This window comes from Lissotriton helveticus, chromosome 9 (assembly GCF_964261635.1).
Source record: "Lissotriton helveticus chromosome 9, aLisHel1.1, whole genome shotgun sequence".
NCBI classification, from domain to species: domain Eukaryota; kingdom Metazoa; phylum Chordata; class Amphibia; order Caudata; family Salamandridae; genus Lissotriton; species Lissotriton helveticus.
In genome coordinates, this window is record NC_136070.1 from 969,352,529 (window position 1) to 969,377,810 (window position 25,282).

Consider the following 25,282-nt stretch of genomic DNA (forward strand, 5'->3'; position numbering starts at 1 on the left):
GGAACGACTGGACAACAACGCACACAACAGCAAGGAACTCTTCAACATCGTGAAAGAGCTCTCCAACCCCAACGCCGGAAACAACGACATCACCCCTTCGCAAGACCTCTGCAACGCCCTCGCCTCCCACTTCCACAACAAGATCGCGGACATACACAACAGCTTCAGCACTCAACCGACGCACACCACGACCGAACCACCGCCCCCCACCACCACCCTCCGCGCCTGGACCCCGATCAGCACCGAAGACACCATCCGCACGATGAACTCCATCCACTCCGGATCTCCGACAGACCCCTGCCCCCACCACATCTTCAACAAGGCCAACACTGTCATTGCACCCCACCTGCGAGACATCATCAACACCTCCTTCGACATCGCCACCTTCCCGGAGAGCTGGAAGCACGCCGAACTCAGCGCTCTACTCAAGAAACCTTCAGCCGACCCCACCGACCTCAAGAACTACCGCCCCATCTCGCTGCTCCCGTTTCCGGCAAAAGTCATCGAGAAGACCGTCAACAAGCAACTGGCCGCCTTCCTCGAGACGAACGGTTCCCTCGACCTCTCGCAGTCTGGCTTCCGGGCCAACCACAGCACCGAGACCGCCCTGATCGCAGCTACCGATGACATCCGAGCCCTGCTCGACAACGGAGAAACAGCGGCCCTCATCCTCAAGGACCTCTCCGCGGCCTTCGACACTGTCTGCCACCGCACCCTAGTACAACGCCTCAGCAACGTCGGAATCCAGGAGAAGGCACTGGAGTGGATCATCCCCTTCCTCGCCGGAAGGACACAGAGAGTCCGCCTCCCCCCGTTCAGATCGGAGGCCACCGAAGTCATCTGCGGCGTTCCTCAAGGCTCCTCGCTCAGCCCAACACTCTTCAACATCTACATGAGCCCCCTCGCAGCCATCGCACGCCAGCACAACCTCAACATCATCTCCTACGCCGACGACACCCAGCTGATCCTCTCCCTCACCAATGACCCCGCCACCGCCAGAGCCAACCTGCACGAAGGGATGACAGACGTAGCCAAATGGATGTCGAACAGCCGCCTGAAACTGAACTCGGACAAGACGGAAGTCCTCATCCTGGGATCCTCACCCTCCGCCTGGGACAACTCCTGGTGGCCCCACGCCCTGGGCAGCGCACCCAAACCAACAGACCACGCACGCAACCTGGGCTTCATCCTGGACTCCTCCCTCTCCATGACCAGACAAGTCAACGCCGTCTCCTCGTCGTGCTTCAACATCCTGCGCATGCTACGTAAGATCTTCCGATGGATCCCCACCGAGACCAGGAAGACGGTCACCCAGGCCCTTGTCACCAGCCGTCTGGACTACGGCAACTCCCTCTACGCCGGAACCACCGCCAAACTCCAGAAGAGACTCCAGCGGATCCAGAATACCTCAGCACGACTCATCCTGGACATCCCCCGCCGCAGCCACATCTCCGGACACCTGAGAGACCTGCACTGGCTCCCGGTCAACAAGAGAATCACCTTCAGGCTCCTCACCCACGCACACAAAGCCCTACACAACCAAAGCCCAGGATACCTCAACAGCCGCCTCAACTTCTACGCTCCCAAACGCCAGCTTCGATCGACCAGCCACGCCCTCACCGCCGTCCCCCGCATCCGAAGAGCCACCACAGGAGGAAGGTCCTTCTCCTACCTGGCCGCCAAGACTTGGAACGCCCTTCCGACCCACCTCCGCCTGACCCAAGACCACCTCGCCTTCAGGCAGCAGCTCAAGACCTGGCTGTTCGAGCAGTAGCGGACCCCCTCCCCCCAGCGCCTTGAGACCCTCCGTGTGAGTAGTGCGCTATATAAATGCTCTGATTGATTGATTGATTGATCAGCCAGGCTATCTTGAATCCAGTGGCCAAGTGAGCAAGGGACTCACGTCTGAGCATACCCTGCCACACTTAGGGCGAACAAAGCGATACAAAAGGGGATGATGGACGAAGCGTTTGAGAAAATCAAACACTCACCCCCAGTCAACTGATCTGGGTTTAATCCATCACCATTCTTTAGCTCACTCAGCCACCCCAGTTCAGACATGGCCATATGCAAATCAGTCTGACCCTGTGCCTCATGGGAACAGTCCAGCCCGAACTGCCAAGCCACGTCTTCCATGGACCGGAAACAAGCATCCTGGGACCGGTTTCGGATTCATAATCCTCATCAGCCAGGCTATCTTGAATCCAGTGGCCAAGTGAGCAAGGGACTCACGTCTGAGCATACCCTGCCACACTTAGGGCGAACAAAGCGATACAAAAGGGGATGATGGACGGAGCGTTTGAGCAAATCAAACACTCACCCCCAGTCAACTGATCTGGGTTTAATCCATCACCATTCTTTAGCTCACTCAGCCACCCCAGTTCAGACATGGCCATATGCAAATCAGTCTGACCCTGTGCCTCATGGGACTGCATTCAAAACATAATTTTATTGTGAGCAAATGACAAGCTAAGTATCTTTATTTCCTCAGTGGCATTGTCAACAAGGTTTTAGGGTTCAGGCTTCAGCTAGCTGTCTCTCAGGATGACGCTCATATAAAAGAAGTGTGTATGGCCCTTAAAGTGAGGGATTTGTGTTGGGGTTAAGCTGGAGCTACAAATACTCCTTCCTGGAGGTGGCTGATCTGAAAGCCTTGTTGAGATCCTGGCAGAGGAGCCACTGGGGGGAGGAGGTTATTAATTCCACGATCCGTAGGATCTATTTAGACATCCTAGCCTGTGTGACGTGGTTCTCTGGTTTGCCGAGTAGGTACTAAGTTTGAATTGCTAGCTCCGCACACATTTTTGTTCAGAGAAAACAAACTTCCAAATCAGTTCACTTCTTTGAACAAACAATTTAGGCGATGCACAGGGCAATTCAGCATTTTCCCCGCCATGCACTATCAGGGTTAACGTCACTGTGACCTGGTGGTCCCTAGGCAGACAGCCATCAGGTCAGACTTTTGCACAAGCAGCGCCAATGGAGGCTCCACCAATGCAAACCTATTGCTTCCCGTAATTCTAATGTGCGGGGAAGTTTGGTGGGGTAGGAGTAGTGCTAACTTAAAGCAGAGCTTCCACTCTTGTAAATACCAAATGATGCCCTTAGTCTTTGAGGTGAATAAATGAATATTAATCTTATAAAGCGCGAACTTTGCCCAGAGGCGTCAAGGCGCGTGAAAGGTTCACAAGGATTAGACGGTGAAGAGCCAAGTCTTTTAAGGCCGTACGAAAAAGAAAGTAGGACTCGTCTTAACTTAACGTGGCTTAGCGCCACCTTGTAAATATTCCCCTTTCCGCTGAAGTCTGCTTCAGCAAAGGGGCGTGCAATGGGTGTTACTGTGAATGTTCCAACACAACCACCAATGCTTTTTGATGCAACCCCAGATTTACAAGCTGGGGCAGCGCCAAACACTATGACCAGCAAATACCTGGTCTAAGAATGGTGATACAAGGATAAATTATTATTTTTTCCTCGGTCTTTTGCTATATCTATGTGTCCTGCATTCTGCAGCACATTTAGAAGGAGCAAATCGCTTTTAATTATTGTTTATGTGCAGGAAGGTGTCCCTTCCTGAACGTACACAATTGCCCCTGCAATGCAGGCACCCTTGCAACATGGCGCAAGGGTGCTGCGCTGGCGCTAGGCAGCTTTTTTACCGCCAGGGCTAAGGGAAATGCAGGAGTGCACCGTATTTTTGTAAATACGGCGCGTCTATGCGTTTTGAAAATGTCGGAGCATAGCATTGCCAAATTTGGCGTAACACCGCACTCTAGCGTTTTCTTGTAAATATCTCCCTTAGTCTTTTAGTTTTGGGGATATTTAGGAAAGGTTTGTGTTTACCTCTTATATTTTTCTCCCCTCTGATGGTATGCAATATACCCTTCAGGTCAGTAGGCAAAAGGTTAATACGATTACAATGTAAGAAACCTTGAACCTCGGACCAGAGGTAACAGCTATCAGTGAAAGTACTTTTAAACATCGTGATAAAACACTTCTTATATATTTTCTACACTAGGAAACTTTGTGTATAGCGAATATATCTGGTCTTATGGAATACATATGACCTGAAAGTGAATATTTTGTCATATCAATATCTGATGGTTTAAACGAGAAAGTCATTGGAATTATAAAAATAATATTCACATAAATTAGCAATGACGAGTTCACTAGTAGAGAATCGAGCCACTTATAATGTAGGAACTGTTTCACACTGGAAAGTCAATATGTTAGTAATATTTCAAATTTTGAATTTTCCGTCACTCTTTGTTTGCGATCGGATAATGTAAAGCCACATGGTAAAACATTAGCTCCACTACATCATTTGTAAAGTTTCATTTTTATATTAAAAACATTATACCATGTACATATTGTCTCTTTTGTTTCAATTTTCATTTTCTGTTTGTTTATTGTTTTGTCTTTCTATCCTCTTCTGTTATTGGTCGTCACTAATCTGTAAACCTTGAACATAACATATGGCATTTTCTAAAAACATATCCACAATTATTTTTAACATTTTTCTTATCTCTGATATTTAACCAACATTTAAACAATGTAAAGGCCCTGAGTAAGTGATATGATATGAAAAATAAAATAAGGTGAGAAATATTTGTTGGCCAAGTTAGAGATTTCTCATTGAATACAAAGAAATTAAATATTGGGGTTTGAACCACAAATACAGTTTCGAGAACTTTGGGAAAAAAATCTGATGCATTGGATTTAATATTTTTGTGAAAAGTGAGGTTTTCTCATTGATAAACTATGTCTATATGAATTATATGACCTCAAACTCTTTTTGTCTTTCTAACCAACCTAGCTACTTATGTTCTCTGGCTTAGATCCATAAAAGAAGCAGATATCACCATAAAACTGATGACCTCTGCTAAATCTTAGGTTTGCTACAGAACTCTAGCCTTAACCTTTAATGTCATACCCATGCCATGGCTATGTCAACCAGATTCCACCTCCAGAAAACTCAAGTTTAAGCACATTCTGACTTTCAGGGTATGATGCTGCCCGCAGAGGCTCTTATATTCTCCTTTCATGACTGTGGCTCTTCACTGTTTACTGGTTTACCAAACTTATGGGCAGCCTCACTGAGAGAGTACTTTATGCTTCTGCAGTTGTCCTTACAATCAGAAAAAACAGGACACGCAACCCCCAAAACTGCCTAACTTGATGGCTCCTAATTGAAGCATGCAGCACTACGAGAACTGCCTGCCTAACAATCAAAACCCTTATCCACAAACTCTAAAAGATCTCTCCTGGAAACGTTCCTCCTCTGAAGGCTCTCACTCCCTCCCCTGCAAAGAAAGGTCCGTTCTCACATCCTTCTAGGACCGGCGTTAGCACTGGTGGTGCCCTGTGCGACAATGTTTGTTATCATCCCCAATTATCACCTCCACTTCAAATTCCCTCACGGCCACCTTTTAACAGTGCCACTCAAGTCTCCATAACCACTGTCTCTCAGATTAATTCACTTTTATAGGCCCACTCATACCAGTGTAAGGTGTCAGAGCACTTTACATCACACACACATTGCACAGAGACAATCATACATGTGTAAATCAGTGTATAGGAAATGGTACATAAGACAGAGGCCTACAAGGTGTAGGAGTCACCTGTCATCTATACTGGTAGGCAGTATAGTCTAAGAGTCCTTTGTCTGGTAAAGCACTAATTCAGAATTTAAAATGTAACACCATTGTTTTCTCTTTGATAATAAGATTTGATTTCTACCCAAATGAACCCTTTTCACAAAATTAGGATGATGAATGACTGGGCAAAAAACATAACGCTCGAATATATACCTTGCAGTTTACATACAGCTAATAGCTCACTGTACTATATTAGGATTGTAACTTATAAACCGCAAGTAACAAAAGAATCACTCTGACAAAAACAGTAACCCACTGATCAATCTACATTATATGCACTTTGTGGTCTGCATGGTACACGTTCTTTGCAGCGGGCATATTAACCCCCTCACTACCTTATGATGAGTCAAAACTTCCACTCGCCAAAACTCCAGTCTCTCTCCAGAAAGAACATTAATCACTGGAGTTATCTTGACATTTTTATTGATGCCAAAATTGCTGGAGGCAAGGACCACAGGTGCTTTTAAAACGATAATATACTTGCAAACATGGCACCTTCACCCCAAGTCAGTGCCTGGTGCAGTGGCACTGACCGCACCGCCCTAGATGCTTCTCCTGCAGCGCTCCAAGAATGTGGCACTGGCACTCCCCTCCCCCTCTTCACATCAGAAATTCCCCCCTCCTGTCAAAGCTTAAAATTCCTCCCCAAAAGCATTCTCCTCGAGTAACCTTTGTGACTGCTTAGCAGCTTAGCATCACCTCGCGGAATTCCTTCCTTTCCTGCCCTCATGACGCTTGCACGTGCTCCTAACGTATTCTGTGCTGATACTCTGCTGGGTCATTAGCCTTCGTTATAAATACAAAATGGATGCAGTATATTACTTTGCATAATTTCCATGCATTGTAACACCCTCCACCTCTGCAATTCATGACCAGTCTTAAACTCATTCTGGTTTTCTACCACTCCAGCCATGCTTCCGCTACTGAAAAACCTCACTCCTACCCTACCATCCTCTCTTCGTGTGACAGTTGTTTGTTGAGTCTTTCTGCTCTTTCTATCATTCACTGACTACTGCTTATATGACCAATATACAACAAGTTATCCAGTGGCGGCTGCAATGTGGTAGGGCGGCATCAGTAGGGTGGGGGTAGGGGAGCGGAAGGGGGGGGGGGGCGAAATACAAAAATCCCAAAATAAAGAATTAAAACATTTTCTTTTACGACTAGCCTGACGCTGCATCCGTTGCTCCTCTCTCGATCCTTGACTGGTGCACTCTGCGCAGGCTCCCAGATGCCAATCCCAGTGCTTCTCTCATCCTGGGAATACTATTCCAGGGAGGAGATGCACTGGATTGGTATGAGCGGCCTTGTTTGCCGCTCAGACAGTGCCTGGGACTGCTCTCCACCCTGCTGTGCAACAGAGCAGTGTGGAGAAATGTTAAGTGGGCATGTCAGTTTCTCTCACCTTGGACGGACGGCCAAACCGACATGCGCACTTAGTAGTGCCCACAACTCCTCCTCCTGAAGCTCAAGATGGCCCTGCCCCACACTGTGACCTGGCTACCCAGCAGAGGCAACGGTGAATAATAAAATGATAATTCACTGTTACTGTTGCCTGTGCTGGGTAATAGCAGTGGGGCGATGCTCCACCCCCATAGTGGATGAGCCGCCCCTAATGTTATCCGTTTTTCTGCTATCTTATGTTTTGTGTGGGATGAGGCTGAAATATTTTTTGCCTGGTGGACACCATGTTATCTCACAATATATACTTACAGTCCTCATTACCCATCTGCATTGCCTAATTTGAGCCTGTGGTTTTCAACACTGGAGCTTGTGACAGTCTGCCACAAGGTGGCGAAGTCGGGCGAATATAGTGAGGACAACAGTTATTTATGAATTACATCTACATTAAAATTGACTGTTGCCTGCTGCCCAAGCCCTTCTTATAGTTTTGGGGGCCTGAAACAGTCCTAATCGGCATACTTGAAGGAGTGTGATGGTTAATAGCTGTGTTGGTGCAGTCATTTGCTGCGCTGACAGAGACAATGTGTGGAGCGAGCTGCAGAGGCGTCCTGACGAGAGCCTTGGCACTTATTTTTTTTTTTTACACAAATTAAGTTGCCTATCTGCATTTTGCATATATTGTAATCCTTAACAACTGAAAAAGTGCATGGTTATCGATTTGTTCCAAAATCAAAGCTTGACCGCCTTGCCTGGTGTTTGCATGGGTTGCCTTTCCACAGTGCTCTGAAACCCTGTTGGATTCAGTTAGCACTTTATAAGACGACAACTAAATGCAAATAAACAAATTCAAGAAATGCCCTTTGAATCGTGATGGTTAAAGATGTGAGAAATGGTTATTAGCAGCCATAGGTGGCGAGGGCTGACCTCTTCAAGTGTTCGTCTTCTGCTCTGCTTAAATTAAATACACCTCACTCACAGTTCTTCATGAATGGGCAGCCTTGTGAGAAGTCACATGCCACCACGCCCCTCCCCTGCCCATTCTTTCTTCCAGGAATGCGGATTGTGCATTCTCTACTACTTTTATGGGTTAATGAACAGCTTAATGTATAATCTTAAAGGAATGTTCAGTATTAAAGTGAGTCTTTCTATTAATTGCATAAATATGTGGTGGGAATTTTCGACCCCTCTCTGTAGTGCCTGCTACTTCTTGGCCTATGAGCCGTAGGAATACAGTTATGAACAAGCATTTACAATGCAACGGTCTCGGCTTTGCAAAAGTTAGAGCTATTGACATTGTAAATGACAAACTTTTTAATATATGTTGGTTTTGAAAACAGATAAATAAATGGCATTGTTATTTACAATGCCAATAGCTCAATCTCTCGCAAATGCGAGACCTATTGCATTTGCGAGTTTGAGCTATTGACATTGCAAATAACAATGCCAAAACCAAAACATAATAAAAGGTCTCTCACACTACGGGAGGGAAGGTGAGAGAACGTAGAATATATAGACAGACACGCAGAGAGAGAGAGAGAAAAAAGCTGAGATGGCTGTCTACTCTCCCCAGGGCAGAGAGTGGGTGTGGAAGTCGCACTGCTACATCCTGTGCTGCACTAGGCGCGTGTGAGAGTACTGTGCACTCTGGCTGCCACCACCTGCCATGGACTTGTGCTGGGTGATGGAACTTTCCACCCCGAGGCCGTGCTATAGGTATTCGGGAGGGAGGGATGCTCGCGCTGCTGGTCCAGAGCTGCACATCTTCACTGCTAATGGAGCTATGCTGCACCAGTCGCGTCGTGCTATGCTGCACCAGTCGCGTGGCGCTATGCTGCACCAGTCGTGTGGCGCTATGCTGCACCAGTCGAGTGGCGCTATGCTGCACCAGTCGCGTGGCGCTATGCTGCACCAGTCCCGTGGCGCTATGCTGCACCAGTCTTGTGGCGCTATGCTGCACCAGTCCCGTGGCGCTATGCTGCACCAGTCCCGTGGCGCTATGCTGCACCTGTCCCGTGGCGCTATGCTGCACCTGTCCCGTGGTGCTATGCTGCACCTGTCTCGTGGCGCTATGCTGCACCTCTCCCGTGGCGCTATGCTGCACCTTTCCCGTGGCGCTATGCTGCACCTGTCCCGTGGCGCTATGCTGCACTTGTCCAGTGGCGCTATGCTGCACCTGTCCCATGCCGCTATGCTGCACCTGTCGCGTGGAGGGGAGGTGCGTGCACTGCTCATCCATACGTGACACCTGTTCTGTACTGTGCTGAATAGTGCATCATGTTTTCGCTGTAGGAAGACAATAATTAGTGCCATTGTTAAAACCTGTGTTTAGGCTGACTCGGAGAACCCTGCTAGTTCATGAAAACAAGCAATGTCGTGTTCTTGTCTGATGAGCTCCAGCAGAGGGCGGTAGCTTCAGGAGTCTGCAGAAAATTGGAATTCAGAGCAGCAAGGAGTCACTTGTAACTGGCGTGGGGGACTGCATGAGTTGTTCATAAGTATGGACGATACATCTATCTCTTACGTATTTGTATTAGTTTTGTTGCAGTTTTATATAGCGCCAACTCGACCCGGAGGTATCAGAGCGCTTTACATGAGCACCAGTTGCGTTACAGACAGACACATTCATTATATTAGACATGGGGAGATTAAGTTGCATGACACACAGAAGACTTCAAACGTTTTTTTTTTTACAGATGTTACTATTGCTCAAATGCTTATTTTTTAAAAACATTTCTGTCCTTCCTGTATCAAGTTTTTTAGATCAATCCTCTCAAATTCCCTTAGCCAAGGCTGAAGCAAAGCCTGTCCAAGCGGAAAGAGAGAAACTAGTGGAATCAACACTGCACTAACCCCCTTGAGACCCTTCTTAAAAGTAAGATGCAGGCCCCCTCATGTCTCTATATATAAACAAGATGTATACATGAATATAAGTTACACATAAGCTGCATATATATTTAACATTCTTCCATCCATGCTATAAATGATATATAAATAATTATATATATATATATATATATATATATATATATATATATATATATATATATATATATATATATGTATGTATATATATATATATATATATATATATCTCCCAATCACAACTGCCACAAAGTGAAGACGCCACACAACAGAGAGTTCAATACCTTTAATGAAAGGTTGTGGCACCGCAGGGTAACAGTCTCACTCTCAGGTTCGTGAAGCAGCCCAACGCGTTTCAAGCATTACGATGCTCTTGTTCACGGGCAAATGGCAGAGCGAGGGAGCAGGCAATCCAACAGGAGCAGCTGATATGCACCCTAACAGTCCCGCCTCAGTGGGCGTGTGCATGCAGAGCATGCTGGTACTTAGAGTTCCTGTTGATTTATTACCACTGTCGGAGCCTTTCTCCTCACTCACTTGGATCCAAATTTAAACCCCAGTGGGTTGAAAGGGAGCTGAAGACTCCCCGCAGGGCCATATTTCATAGTCCTTTCACACGGCATTCCCTGCTCCACTGAGTTCGCAAGTACAAACCCGGGATCTGTGTAAGAACAGCGGAGCGTCTTCGCGACCAGGCTGGCCGCTAAATTCCAATCACAACTGCCACAAAGTGAAGACGCCACACAACAGAGAGTTCAATACCTTTAATGAAAGGTTGTGGCACCGCAGGGTAACAGTCTCACTCTCAGGTTCGTGAAGCAGCCCAACGCGTTTCAAGCATTACGATGCTCTTGTTCACGGGCAAATGGCAGAACGAGGGAGCAGGCAATCCAACAGGAGCAGCTGATATGCACCCTAACAGTCCCGCCTCAGTGGGCGTGTGCATGCAGAGCATGCTGGTACTTAGAGTTCCTGTTGATTTATTACCACTGTGGGTGCCTTTCTCCTCACTCACTTGGATCCAAATTTAAACCCCAGTGGGTTGAAAGGGAGCTGAAGACTCCCCGCAGGGCCATATTTCATAGTCCTTTCACACGGCATTCCCTGCTCCACTGAGTTCGCAAGTAAAAACCCGGGATCTGTGTAAGAACAGCGGAGCGTCTTCGCGACCAGGCTGGCCGCTAAATTCCAATCACAACTGCCACAAAGTGAAGACGCCACACAATAGAGAGTTCAATACCTTTAATGAAAGGTTGTGGCACCGCAGGGTAACAGTCTCACTCTCAGGTTCGTGAAGCAGCCCTACGCGTTTCAAGCATTACGATGCTCTTGTTCACGGGCAAATGCCAGAGCGAGGGAGCAGGCAATCCAACAGGAGCAGCTGATATGCACCCTAACAGTCCCGCCTCAGTGGGCGTGTGCATGCAGAGCATGCTGGTACTTAGAGTTCCTGTTGATTTATTACCACTGTGGGTGCCTTTCTCCTCACTCACTTGGATCCAAATTTAAACCCCAGTGGGTTGAAAGGGAGCTGAAGACTCCCCGCAGGGCCATATTTCATAGTCCTTTCACACGGCATTCCCTGCTCCACTGAGTTCGCATGTAAAAAACCCGGGATATATACGCACACACAACTATAATATTTATCTGCATGCATTTACTGACATCTACAAAAATCTAGACACAAATACACTGAAAACAATGGTGGTAAGAAAAAACGACCCACGTTTAGAAGCACGAAAACACACATTTATAATCCCAGAGGCCTGCTCCGCGATTTTAGGCTGCAGTCCTCTCTTGGCCAGTTAGTGACTGCTCCGGCGCATTGTTGAGAAACCGGCATGCTTTCTCGGAAGACTATTCGTCACAGCCGTGTTTTATGGGTACTTTTGAGCAGAGACATTGATTGTCTAGCAGGCCTACAGCTTGATTGCCAGTTTGTAGCATTCCTGGGTGGGTTGCAGCGGGTGACTGTGTTCGCTCGGCAACTTCCATCTTGAGCCGGGGGGGGGGGCATTTGAGGCCATGCTGGACTGCATGCAAGGGCCTGGCGAATATACAGGAATGCCGCCGGGGTCCATATGCACATAGTAACGCTCTCCTTTATCCTTTCAGCTGTTTGTAAAGCACGTAAATTTGCCGATTTTAACATATGCTATTTTTAACGCGTACAACGACTCAAGTACGGTATTTGGTACTACATAAAACCGGTTGACAGGCCGCCTTTGGTAGGTTGAATCATATAGGTGTCCTTCTATCCCCGTCAGTCGTCAGTCCCTGAAATCATCAGTCTGGGCGAGTCGGCGGGACCCTGGTGAGGTGTAAGGGCTCCCTACGGAACATACCGAGGGAGGCGACGGAAGGTTACGGGAGTGGGGCTATGCCTGGGGAGTGGTTGTCTGGGGTGGTGTCAATCCTTGTACACAGTACTGTGGGTTCCCCCTAGCGCGGGTAGCAAACGAAACGCCTTATGAAAGCAAGGTTTGTGCAGAAAATGCCCCCGGAATCCCGCTGCACCGGAAGTCAGGCAAGGTCGCCTGTGAAGGGGGCGGGGCCGCGTCCGGACCAGAAGCGGAGGCAGGCGGAGTCAATGCTTCTCGCGGCCCGGGGCTCCTGTGAGCGGTGGAGAGCCCCGGGGCCGCGCGAGCAGGAGGTTGCGCGCCGCGTGCTGAGAGCAGAGTCCCCCGAGATTGGCCAGGTAAGTTCAAAAGGGCTGGGGGGGCTTGGTGCACTTGTATGTGTGTGTGTGTGTGTATGCTCGTGTATGTATGTATGTGTGCGACGGCGGCGGGGGAGGGGGCCTTGGTGCACTTGTGTGTGTGTATGTGTGGGGGGGGGTGTCTCTGTATGTATGTGCGTGCGTGCATGGGCGCTTGTGTGTGTGTCTGTGTGTATGGGCATGCGTGTGTGGTGTTTTGAGCTTCCCAGGAGACAGCGCCTGGCCACAGATCGCGTGCGCGTGGCAGTTTCAAATCGCCATGCGCGTGGCCAGGATTGTCTTCTGGGAAGCAGACACGGCAGCAATAGGTTCTCGGCGAGAACGCGCTTCCGCGCGCTTAGCCGAGACCTAAAAAACAAAGCAGAAGGTTCGGTGAGTTGTAAACTCACTGCTAAAACGTTATGAGATACCTGCCAATTTACAAATTAATGCCACAGTGTGAGGAGGCGGGGTCATGGAGGGGGCGTGGCCTTGTGCGGAGAGACCCTCATCAAGATCTCTCACCCCCCTCCCACAAAATAAAAAAAAGGGTCATTGAGATTGTCGCGGATGTCCTGGGGTGTTTCACACCTCTTAATGGACAATGGCTGCTTACTGCCTCAGAAAAAGAGCTACAAATCTACTTTTTACAGTGGTTTTCAGCTTGTTTTCCCTGCCACTGTGTGATTTCTGCTCCTCATCGGGTGACCATGTGAAGGGAGCTGAAATCGTGTGACACATGGTGGCACCATGTGAGTTGGGAGGTCTGGTTGTAATCTGTAGATCACAAGTTGGAGTTGTGGAGATGCCAGCTCAGCATTGTAAAGTAGGTAAATTCAGTACCATTAAATTGGCTAACCTCTTCGGTGCTCATGACGAGACCAGCTCATCATGAGTCACAATGGAGCTGTGCTCATGACGAGCTGGTCCCGTCATAACGGCTCCGCTCCGCCTACGCGTGATTAATTCCCCTCCTGTGCGGGCGAATTAATCAGTGGGCAGGGTCGGCACGAGACCAGCTCGTCATGAACACAGCTCCACTGTGACTCATGACGAGCTGGTCTCATCACGAGCACCGCGGCGCCGCGCTTACCACCCCCATCCCCCCCGCACCGTGGGGGAATTACCCCCGCAGGGAAGGGGTTAACAGGAAACCCACTTCTTTGCAGTGCTTAGAAGTTGCAGAGCCAGGGAGTACTATATAAAAAAAACAAGTATCACATGCGGATATGGGATGTGCGAATACAATGCCCTTCTTCACAATAGATGTAATTCCTGGTTAAATAAGTGTAGGAACTCTATACCACTCATTATAAGAGGCTTGGCAATTCGAATGAGGCCATTAATGGGTGTTACCAACTGTATTGGAATTACAGAGTTTTTTGGGGGGGGTAGTTACTTTCATGCCTGATTTTATTACTCTCTGAAACGTCACCTGCTGAAAGCGTGTGTCGTCTACAGGTAAAATACACAGTAGAAATCTGGGAATTGGCATAATAAAACAGATTCCTGCATGCATTACCCAAAAATATGTAGTGCTGAGTAATCCCCCACTTGCTCAAAAATACCAATAACCTCAGTACTGGCAATTCTTGGGAGTGGAGAATACTGGGTAGAATTCCAGACCACTGACATTGAAGGCCTCAATCCCTTCTTTTCCAAAGTAACAATTTTCTAGGTACACACACTTCCTTTTACTTTTTGTAGATATATTGACGGTACACTTGGCTCTTTGGGACTGTCCATGTAATTATGAGACATATGGGACATGCGTTACAAGACATGTGAGATTTTACATCAATAACACTGAGCATGCTGGGACCTCTAGGCTCATAGATACAATGGGGAGTGTGAAAGTGCAACTACCAGCAATCTTACTGCTTTTGGCTGGAAAGCCAGGAATTACTAAAAGCCATCCTCATGACATGGGCTCACTTGACAGCTATGTGGGATCAAGTAAGAACTCATGTAGAGGAAGGCATTAGGAGTACATTTGCCCAAAAAACAGATTTCTTGTTTTTGAAGGCCAACTCAATCTATTTAGAGCTAGACTAGTCAGCATGGAATAGCACCTCAAGTAAATTGATTTTATGATGGAGAGTACAGCCACTTTGGTGTGCGTGCTTTTGTCAGTCAGGTGGATAAGTTTATGTATGACAGATTTCTTTGTACCGTTTTAGTTTAGATGATTAAACTGCCACTGGAGCAAATGGATAATCTGCCATCAAGACTCAAGATCACATCCACAACTTTTTAAATAGCCGCTGCCATTCTGGGATCAGTAACGTGATAGGAACTATCAGTCCTCTCTTCTGTGTCCAGAGCAGATAAAGGTCTAGGAACACCTGGCTCTACTCCGCACTGAGTGTGAGATATTCTGGAGGCCGAAAATTATGGTGATGAATAGGAGCAGACATGAGTGAGAGAAAGATGATAGACAAGGCGAAGAGACTGTGTTTAGTTTGTAAAAAAAAGATGGCACTTTTTTTCCCTACATGAACAGACGTGTTCCCATGACAATGCCTATTCAGGGCTATGGTGCTAAGTTGCTAAGGTGTCAGTATGGATAACAATGGATTTCGAATCTTTGAGAGTAGATTATGGATAAGTGGTAGGCCTTGGTTTGCAATCAAAGAGGACAGTCAAGGATGAAATGGGAGATGTTCCACACAGGTTGTGGCCTCCTCTGAATATGTTAATAAGGAATTTGCAGAAGGACCAGTGCTTAACAAGTAATCTTTCCTGATGTCTTCATTGGCAGGTGGAGGTGATTTTGGGTAAGTGGAAAATAGTGTGGGTGGCAGAGTTGAGTACATTTCTAAGGCACTGAAAAGAGTAGATGACGATCCAAATTATTGACTTCTAGAATAGTCAATTTGACCACAAGCTGTGGCATTGCACCTGGTCCCACAGAGTGGGAGGTAAGAGGTGTATTTTAGCGGTCACAGGTGTACCGAGTGCGACATTTCACTGTCAAAATCAACCACAAGAAATCAGCAGGGCGAAGGGGAGATGAGAATGAACTTAAGAGCTAAAAGATTTGCATATAATGCTTTGAGGTGTAGTGGAGGATGGACATAAATGTTGTACATATCTTATTGTATTTAATAAAAAAGTGAGATTTTCTCTCATGAAAGCTAGAAAAATCCCCATCATTTCTGACTTTCCAGGATTAGTCAGTGCATGCCCTGAGTGTAGAGGATAGCAGAGAGTAGTCTTATCACAAAGAAGAAGAAATACTATGATAGAGGGGGCTCAGAAGAAAGTGTTGGTGTCATCACCAACGTGGTGGTAGGAGAAAGCAAATGAGTAGATAATTAGCTTCACTGGAACTCTAAATATGGAGTAGCACAAACCAGCTGCATTCCCTCCGCATTATAGATAGTATTATAGAGGAGTTCAGCTGGTGGGGTCTAATCTTTATTTAGAGTTTCCTCCACAAATTGGAGAATTTTTCATTTCCCTCCAGACCCTCAATGAGTCCATATACCTTGGAATGAGACCTAAAGTTTAAATGGTGGGGCACATATAATAGGGCATTGGCATAGTGGCCAATAATTGTGGTTTGTTTGGGTTTAGTGATTGAGAAGCAAGATCTGAGCAAGATCTGTGAGAAAAGTTAGATGGAACAAGGAGTGTTCAGCGTCAGTGATACCTAAGTCTGACATAAGTACTCATCAACTGCAGTGCCGGGTTCGAGAAAACAGGCACAGGCTCCCAGTCTCCCTTGGAGCACAAATCCAGAGCACCAATCCTGACGCTGCTCTGATTCCATCAGAGCAGCGTAAGGACTGGTCGCAGTGGAGTCTGGGAGCCTGTGACTGTAAGAAGAGGAGCGGAAGAGAGCGACGCTGTAAGTTTTTATTAAATGTATATTTTTTTATTTTGTGAACCCTGACCTCCCCCCCCCCCCAGCCCTGCCACTCACACACAACACTACTGCCCTTGACCTCTACGTCCTTTAGTGTGGGTAAAATAGGTTTTGACAAACTACATGCATAAAGAACTTTGCAGAGTTTTCCAGCTTTTCAAATCTTAATCCGTGGCCAAAAAATCTGTTAAAAAAGTTTCAACTGCGCGATTTTTCTGTAAAAATCTTTTAGAGAGACCTTTTTCATGGTAAAACCTGGTCTAATGGACGTATTCTCCCACAATTTGTTTTTCTAAAGTTCTACACACCCTCAATGAAGAAAAAGAATGTAATTTCACTGTCATACCAAAGCTGCTAGGCAAACACTCAAATAAATGTGTTGGCCTTCCTATCATTGCAAACAAATGTCTGTGCTACTTTACTGACACTGATGTGCTAATCAAGTTGTTGTTTTTGTGCGTTAGCCTCCTGCTACTGAAAGGCTGATCTACTTATAACAAAATACGAGCCACTTCAGACTGTGTGCTCTCTTTAAATTCCTGTGCTTTCTTGCTGATACTCGTGAGATGTGATATTTATGTTTGTGTTCTCACAGTGCTTAATTTCTGAATAAATAAATACCAGGGCTCTCGTCAGAAGGCCATTGCAGCTTGCACCACACATTGCCCCTACCATGCTGCCAGTGATGCTAACAACACAACTACTAAGAATCACCCTCCTACAAGTGTGATAGTTCAGACTATTCCAGGCCCCCAACGCCTCTGTAGGGGCCATTTTTGTTGGTAGATTAAGCAAATTATACTGGTCTGCTAATTTATGCAAGCTATTCGTGACATGTTTATACTGGTTAGCCAAACAATTTTACTGATAATGTTAAACGAACCCGAAATGTATATGAATATACGTGAACATACTTATGTATTGTATTGTATTGTGATTTCATTTATATAGCTCTTAGTACCCCTGATGAGGCATGGAAGCGCTTTTCTTTGAGTAGCACGCTACTCCAGAACCCATAAAGGATTAGTGTTGAATTAGTATAGTGAAATATGAAAGTAATTTGAGTAGTGTATAGGCTAGTCAGTTATATGGATTGAAAAGGATAGTGGAGGGATAGAAGAGGGAAAAAGGTTTGCATTTTTTATTGCGCTTGTTACCCCTGATGGGGTGTTGAAACTCTTTTTTGGCGAATAGCACGCTACTCTAGAACGGATGTATGATGTTACAACGCATACTTTTACAACGCATACCTTTACAACGCATTTTTTACAACGCAACATTCATTACAACGCATTCCATTACAACGAATGCCATTACAACGAATTTTTAAAAACTACCTTTACAACGCATTCCATTACAATACATACTACCTTTACAGCGCATACCATTACAACGCATAACATTACATTGCATGTATGGTAAGTATTTGATAGTGTAGGGGTAAAAATGACTATTCTAACTCCAGGGGGTGCAACAGTAGGGTAAGTGTTGGCTAGTGTAGGGGTAAAATTTACTATTCTAACTCCAGGGGGTGCAACAGTAGGGTATCTGTTGGATAGTGTAGGGGTAAAAATTATTATTCTAACTCTAGGGGGTGCAACAGTAGGTTAAGTGTTGGATAGTGTAAGGGTACTATGCGTTGTAATGGTATGCGTTGTAATGGTATGCGTTGTAATGGTATGCGTTGTAATGACTACGTTGTAATGACATGCGTTGTAGTGGTATGCGTTGTAGTGTCATGCGTTGTAATGGTTGAGTTGTAATGGCATGCGATGTAATGGATGTTGCGTTGTAAAAGTTTTGTTGTAATGGTAGTGCGTTGTAAAAGTTGCGTTGTAAAGGTTGTTTCCCCTCTAGAACCCATAAAGGATTAGTGTTAAATTAGTATAGTGAAATATGCAAGTAATTTGAATGTTGGATAGGCTAGTCAGTTATTTGGATTCAGAAGGATAGCGGAGGGGTAGAAGAGGGAAAAAGGGTTTGCACTTATATAGCGCTTGTTACCCCTGATGAGGTGTTGAGGCGCTTTTTTGGTGAGTACGGTACTCCGGAAACCATAAAGGATTATTGGTGAAATAGTATAGTGAAAATATGAAAGTAATTTGAGTGGTGGATACTAGTCAGTTATTTGGAATCAGAAGGATAGCGGACGGATAAAAAGAGGGAAAAAAGGTTTGCAATTACATAGCGCTTGTTGCCCCTGATGGGGCGTTGAAGCACTTTTTTGGCGAGTAGCACGCTACTCTGGAACCCATAAAGGATTAGTGTTGAATTAGTATAGTGAAATATGGAAGTAATTTGAGTGGTGGATATGAGTCAGTTATTTTTATTGAGTAGGGTAGCGGAGGGATAGGAGAGGGAAAAAGGTTTGCATTTATATAGCGCTTGTTGCCCCTGATGGGGTGTCGAAGCGCTTTTTTGGCAAGTAGCATGCTACTCCGGAACCCATAAAAGATTAGTGTTGAATTAGTATAGTGAAATATGAAAGTAATTTGAGTGGTGGCTATGTTAGTCATTTATTTGGATTGAGAAGGGTAGCGGAGGGATAGGAGAGGGAAAAAGGTTTGCATTTATATAGTGCTTGCTACCATGTATCGATATATATGTGTTTGTGCCATGACAGCAAAAATAAATATGGCTCAATATTTAGAGCAAATGTACTCCTCCTAAAGACATATTTATTATGGCAATGTGGTTGTTAAATTCCAATGAACTTGACCTGAGAAAAACACTGTTTACTGCCTCAGAGATTGCATGTTACAATTATTTTACACACATAAATTATTCCCCTTACAGTCAGGAGGCCTCTTCATTGCGAATTTACCTTACAGCACATATTTAAACCATTGCATCCTGGTCCTGTTTAAACAACTTGAAAAATACATATGAAAATATTGCATAAACCGTATAAGGAGGTGTGCAGAGGGAAATATCCAGAGTATTAGCATTGCTGAAGAAGTGGAAGAACATCATAAGCCACTCTGAGGTTTGCCTTTCATGAGGCATGGCCCCATCTCACACCCAATAATGTAAAACTAGCACACTCTTCATATCTGCATATATATATATATATACTATATATTACGTGTTTGGATCCTTTTATTACACACATTATTGTGATGCAAAAAACCAAACTTCACAGGGACCCAGGAAATATTAAATATATTTGACGGGCTGCTGTGATAAATGGATTCAATTACCCCAATGAGAGCTCTAAACCACTTTGAACAACTTTATCTTTGTCCATTATTTAATTCAACCTGCTACTCATGAAAAACATAGAAAATCAAAATATTCTAATTCCAGACTACAATTGTTGGCTGCAGCTTGCATACTACACTTACATGATTCTCTTTCGAATATAGCTAGATTGTGTTTTTGGTTTTTTGCAGGTATGCACATGCTTTCCACCCAGAGCTACTCCCAAGGCTGTGTGTTTTGTGTCCTTGTTTGTGTGTTATTAACCAAACAGGTGATGTTTTCCCACCATCCAGTGAAATGTTAAGGCCTCTTGAGAGGAAGGAGAGGGTGTGTGTTTGAAGGGACGTGTTTGCCGGCATGGAGCCAGCAAATGTAAACTAAAACGATGTTCTTCTTGCATCGTTTTATTTAGCATTTGCCGGCTTTTAGCCAGCACTATATGAAGGGGTAGGGCCGAGGCATGGGAGCGGGGAGGAAGAGTGCTGGTGCACTCCCTATGTGCTCATGTGTGTTTGGTCGGCCGTCTCAGGCCGAGCAAAACACGCCTGCACACTTAGGTTTTCTCCAGCCCAGTTGCATTGAGCGGCCAGGCTAGAGAAACCCCACAGACTCCGTAGCGTGTGAGAACCATCTTTCTAGCCTGCTCAGGCTAATCCCCGCTGCTCTGCAGCACGGGGATTGGATGGGAGTCTGTCCCAGGGACTGCTGGGACCAGGCAGGAAGAAGAGAGGTGGCACGACGCGATGCTGGAGGCGGCTAAAGATATGTTTTTTTATTTTTATATAGTATTTCAACACATCGCTAAACCCCCCCCTTCCCCGGCACGACCGTCGCGCGATCCCTCCTCCCCGCGCGTGGCCCCTCCACCCGCTCCAGCACCCTTTGTTTGTGGTGGCCGCCACTCGTCAATTACTGAAGATACAAGACGTCAAAAACTAGATTAGGATATTCCCACAAATGTTTGGATTCATGTAGCTCTAAGTGGCCACTGTACCAGCTACAAAGCAGCATCTTAGAATACTTATAGTATCTTCTTGTCACTTTCTTTAGCTCATTTTGAATGGGCTAATGTGTTCATAATCAGGTGTAGACATCTGTCTCACATCACAGGAGGTTTTGTGATGCACCCTGAATTCATCGTGTATCTGTTGAAGGTTGTTTGTTATAATTATTGTAGTCAGAAAATCATATTATGTGACATAAATATCTGGTCCTAAATATTGTGTAGAAAATAATTGCTCCATTGGGTGTAGATTTGCTATTACTAAGTCCTGTAGGGTGATATATTTGTAAACGGTGTTTAGGACACAATATTTTTGTCAGATGAAAATCTTCCGCTCTGTATGGATTCAAATCTTCTCAGGTGTCTCGACTACATTCTCATGAAAGTGGGAACAATTTCAAAGCTATAAATATCTCCACAAATCCTTAGCTGGCACCGCCATACCAACATCTGGAAGAATATCACCAGGTACAAAACAAAAAGCCACCGAATTTTCACCAAAGAACTCTTACCATCTCATGACTTAAAAATATATCAATGGCTGAGACAAAATAATAGAAAACTCAAAATAATGCATCTCCACTCTCTGGTTCACTTCAAATCATAACTTGCCTACTTCTGTCTCATTCAAGAAAGATGTGAACTCAAGGTCTGGTAGCATCCAGAGATGTTTCAGTTCACGATGGGCGGACTATAAAGAGCATAGATAAATAAACAAACGAAACGAATCGGTGTAGGCTTTCTTTCACGGTTTAACCTGTTGACCGGGGCGCAAATTACGCCGCAGGGTTTGGACTGCCCCGGCTGTCCCCCGCACACGCCCACCTTCACGTGGCTCAGCATGGAATGGATTAACCTTCCAAACAAAGACCCTGGAGTCTGCTTTGAGTTCACGGGCTTAGAAATCTGACAGAATATTTGGGAAAACTGTTGGAGGGACATCAAGAAAATATTAATTTTGCTGGTTTTTACACATCACTTTTATCAAATAAGTGTATCAACCTGTTTACTGCATTAAAAAGGGCACATATTCAAGAAGACATTGAGTATACGTTTCATATATCACTCAGTGAGGACTTGAGTAGCTGTTGATAATTGAAATTTGCTCAGTAACATCTGAAATAAACATTCTGCGCAAGTACGATTTTACCCAATACTATCAAAAACTATAAAACTATAAAAACAACAGCGGGTTCCTTCTACTGCATCATGTAGTATTAATTAAACTGGCGATTGTAAACGTGATTTAATGGATGGAATTCATAACTTGACAGCATTGTTAATGACACAAATAAAGGAGGAATGTAAACACCACACAAAGAAGATCTTAAAAAACTATCCAGAGTGATCAGAAATCTGGGTTAGTTCATATTCAATAATGGACTATGCAAATTCAAATTCATACAGCAACGTTATATGAAGCCAAATTGTGAAAAGGTTATATCAATGCACTTATCAGTGAACAGCACACTAAGTAATATAGGATCTATAAGGTAAAATATTTTGAATTTTAGAATATATATATATATATATATATATATATATATATATATATTATATGTAAATATGTATGTATATATATATATATATATTTGTGTTGAAAAAACTGATTAAAGAAATCTTATAGTCAGCTGCTGTTGGAAACAAGATCAAAACTAACATTAAAAAAGAAAAAAGCAATGCCCTGAGTGGTAAGGGTATGCCACTGGACACTGCACCAAGCTACAGCTGACTGAAGAGCCTTAATCAGGGCAAAGCGGTCCTGGGTTGCTTGTGTTCTGGTTTAGGGAGACCCTAGCTTGGCAGTTCAGAGTGGGCTGTTCCTATTGGAACAGGGTCAATGCTGATTTGCATATGGCTAGATCCAAAGTAAGGTGCCATGGTGGACAAAAGAATGATAGGTTGGAATGCTATTCCACCCATCACCATTTTTGCGTTTGATGTACCACCTAAGAGGCAAGCTTATGCACAGACGTGGGTCCCATGTTCTCTGTGCCAGTGGTACCAAGCAGCCCCCACAGGTAGAGCCCCAGGTTATTCCCCATTTACGAGCATAAAGTGATTCAAAATTAGACACTTGCTTGTCGCCACTCCCTGTATTATGAGGGTGGTGCCAAATTTACAGGCGCAAAGTTACTAATAGTAACTTTTCACGTGTAGGCAGAAAACTCTGCAACCTTGGTGGAAATCTCCGCCACTGAGCGAAGAGCTCCACCACTGGTTCAGAGATCTCCCTGTGGCAAAGTATAAGGAAAAGTTTATTTCAATTAAAACATTTTTACAAATAAATATTTGTGTGTTAAATATTAGTTTTAGATAAAAAAGTTTATTAAAAGGATTATTAACTCAATTTTAAAATAAAAGTGTAAGAGCTTTTGGCCACAGGGTATGGCGAGCTTGTGGTCGCAATGTACTACAGGTCCCAGTTTTCCAAGCGCCAGGAGGCACCATCACTCACTGATGCTGGGGGATGCCTCACATTGCACTATAGGGTGCTTCCACATTTCCTACCTTGCGGGACACTGAGCTTGTGGCCACAATAGACTACAGGTCCCTGTTTTCCAAGGGCCAGGAGGTGCCATCAATCATTGCTTCTTGGGCCTGGCTCACATTGTTCTATATAGCACTGCCCCGTTTCCCGACTCACATGATGACTAGCTTGTGGTTGCAGGGGATTACAGGTACCAGTTTTCCTAGCATAATGAGGCGCCATCAATCATTGCTGCTGAGGCTGACTCACATTGCCCTATATATCGCTGACCTGTCGCCCACCTCGCGGGATGCGCTCGGGCCACGCCGGGCCAAGGGTCGGCCCGTCCTATGCCCATCAGCACCAGTAAGAGGCGGGCCACCCCCCATGCCTGTGCAGAAAGTTATTGACCGAGTGACTTATGTGGTAGGACTGCCTTCAACACCGCTGTGCGTCAAATTTAAGGTACTGTTGCAGGTCCACCGCTGTCAGCCCTGCTATCCTGCCCCACCTGCTTCACTGACATTTTGCATTAGTGTGGGCTTTTTTTTCCTTTCTTTTTCCATTGATAATAATGGATGTGCCCTCTTGATAGCACTAAGTCTAGAGCCTAATCCGGTCTCCAGGGTTGAGGTCGTACATATTCTGGTTGTAGTTCACCAACAAGTGATGTGGTTCCATCTCTTTAGCCTATTGTTGTTGGAGGGGCAGAGCTGTCTTTATATTGTATTTGTTGCATGGTCTTTTGGGTCCTGTCAGATGGGCAAAAGGAAAGCCGTAGGAAGTAATTCCATTCCAACACCTCCAGTGATTGCCACCTCTATGGACAGGATGCTTCAGAGGTCTATGGGTGTCATTTGCACAGAAATAAAGCTTACGGAGAGGAGACTTTCCCTTCATTCAGTACAGTTTCGGGCCCAGACTCAGCTCTCTGCATTCCCCAACTGTTTCACAGTTGGTGGGTCTGTGCTTGATGTTGTGCCTAATGGCACTGATATCCCCCAGCCTTCTGTAAGGGCCAAGCAACCTAGACATATAACAGCAGAGGCAGCTACCCAAATTTGTCTGTATTCATTGCTAAATAGTCAGGAGCAGCTGCATCCATCACTTAGGGAGAGCCCTGAAGGAGCCTTCTAATCCAAGCTCCCCTGGTTAGAACAGCTAATGGAGGATTGTTTGGGTAAAGTTAAAGAACTCTTCCTTAAAGCACTCTCACCACTCAATATCCGTTTAGAAACACTTGAGAAATAATTGCTTGCTCAGAAGCAGGTACCTGCTCTAACTATATTATCCACAAGGGCAACGCAGGGCCAGTGTATTGGCCAAGTCATTTTTTTTAAATAAACCAGGACCTAAGTCCTTATCTTTAAATTCCACGACTAGAGCCGGTCCCGACCTCTTTGAATTTTGAGCATGTACGCCATGGCCCTCTTCCCCTACTAAACCTCACCCATTCATGAGAACGCCACTGCCATGTAGAGGGAACTAACCCTTCTAGAGCCCCCATTAGTGATAGGTTAAGAAATGGAGACCCACCTCGAAGTTACTGTCCACCTAAGGTAAAATATTTTGCGTCACCTTTTCTCAATAAAAGTGTGCAAGTTCCTTATTGCTGTATATTCAACCACATCTGTTTCTTCCTCCCTAGTGTCTCTTTCTGAGTTGTTTTACGCTTGTGTCCTTGTCTTCCTGTCCCCGTGTTTGAGTCAATCTCTTCATCCCAGTGTTTCTTCCCATGTTCCTGAGCCCCATTGTTTGAGTCTCCTTGTCCCCATCCATGTCTCCTTATCCATAGTCTGATCTCCTGTCCCATAGTCCATGTGCCACCGTCTTGTCACACAGTCTCTTCATGCATCGCCTGCTTTCCCTCTCCTTTGAAAGGCAATAAGTACTCCTCTCTGGTGTCACTATCAGTGTTTCCCTACTCCATTGTCTGTTTCTGAGTCTCAAGCTTGATTTCTTTGTCTTTAGTTGCCATACAGTGCCCGATAAAATCTGGGGCGGCCGGCACATCTCGCGAGTGGGGTGCGGGCGCGGGGGGATGTGGCCCGCAGGATGGTTTAAAAAAAACCCAATAATAAAAAAATAAAACTTACCTTGCCGCCACCAGGTCCCA

The 25,282-nt window shown here is 45.4% G+C and overlaps 1 protein-coding gene across 2 annotated transcripts in view; it reads left to right on the forward strand.

Annotated features, from left to right (window-relative positions):
* SLC38A3 (solute carrier family 38 member 3) overlaps positions 1-25,282 on the forward strand; it is a 342,163-nt gene that overhangs the window by 156,787 nt on the left and 160,094 nt on the right. The window lies entirely within an intron of this gene.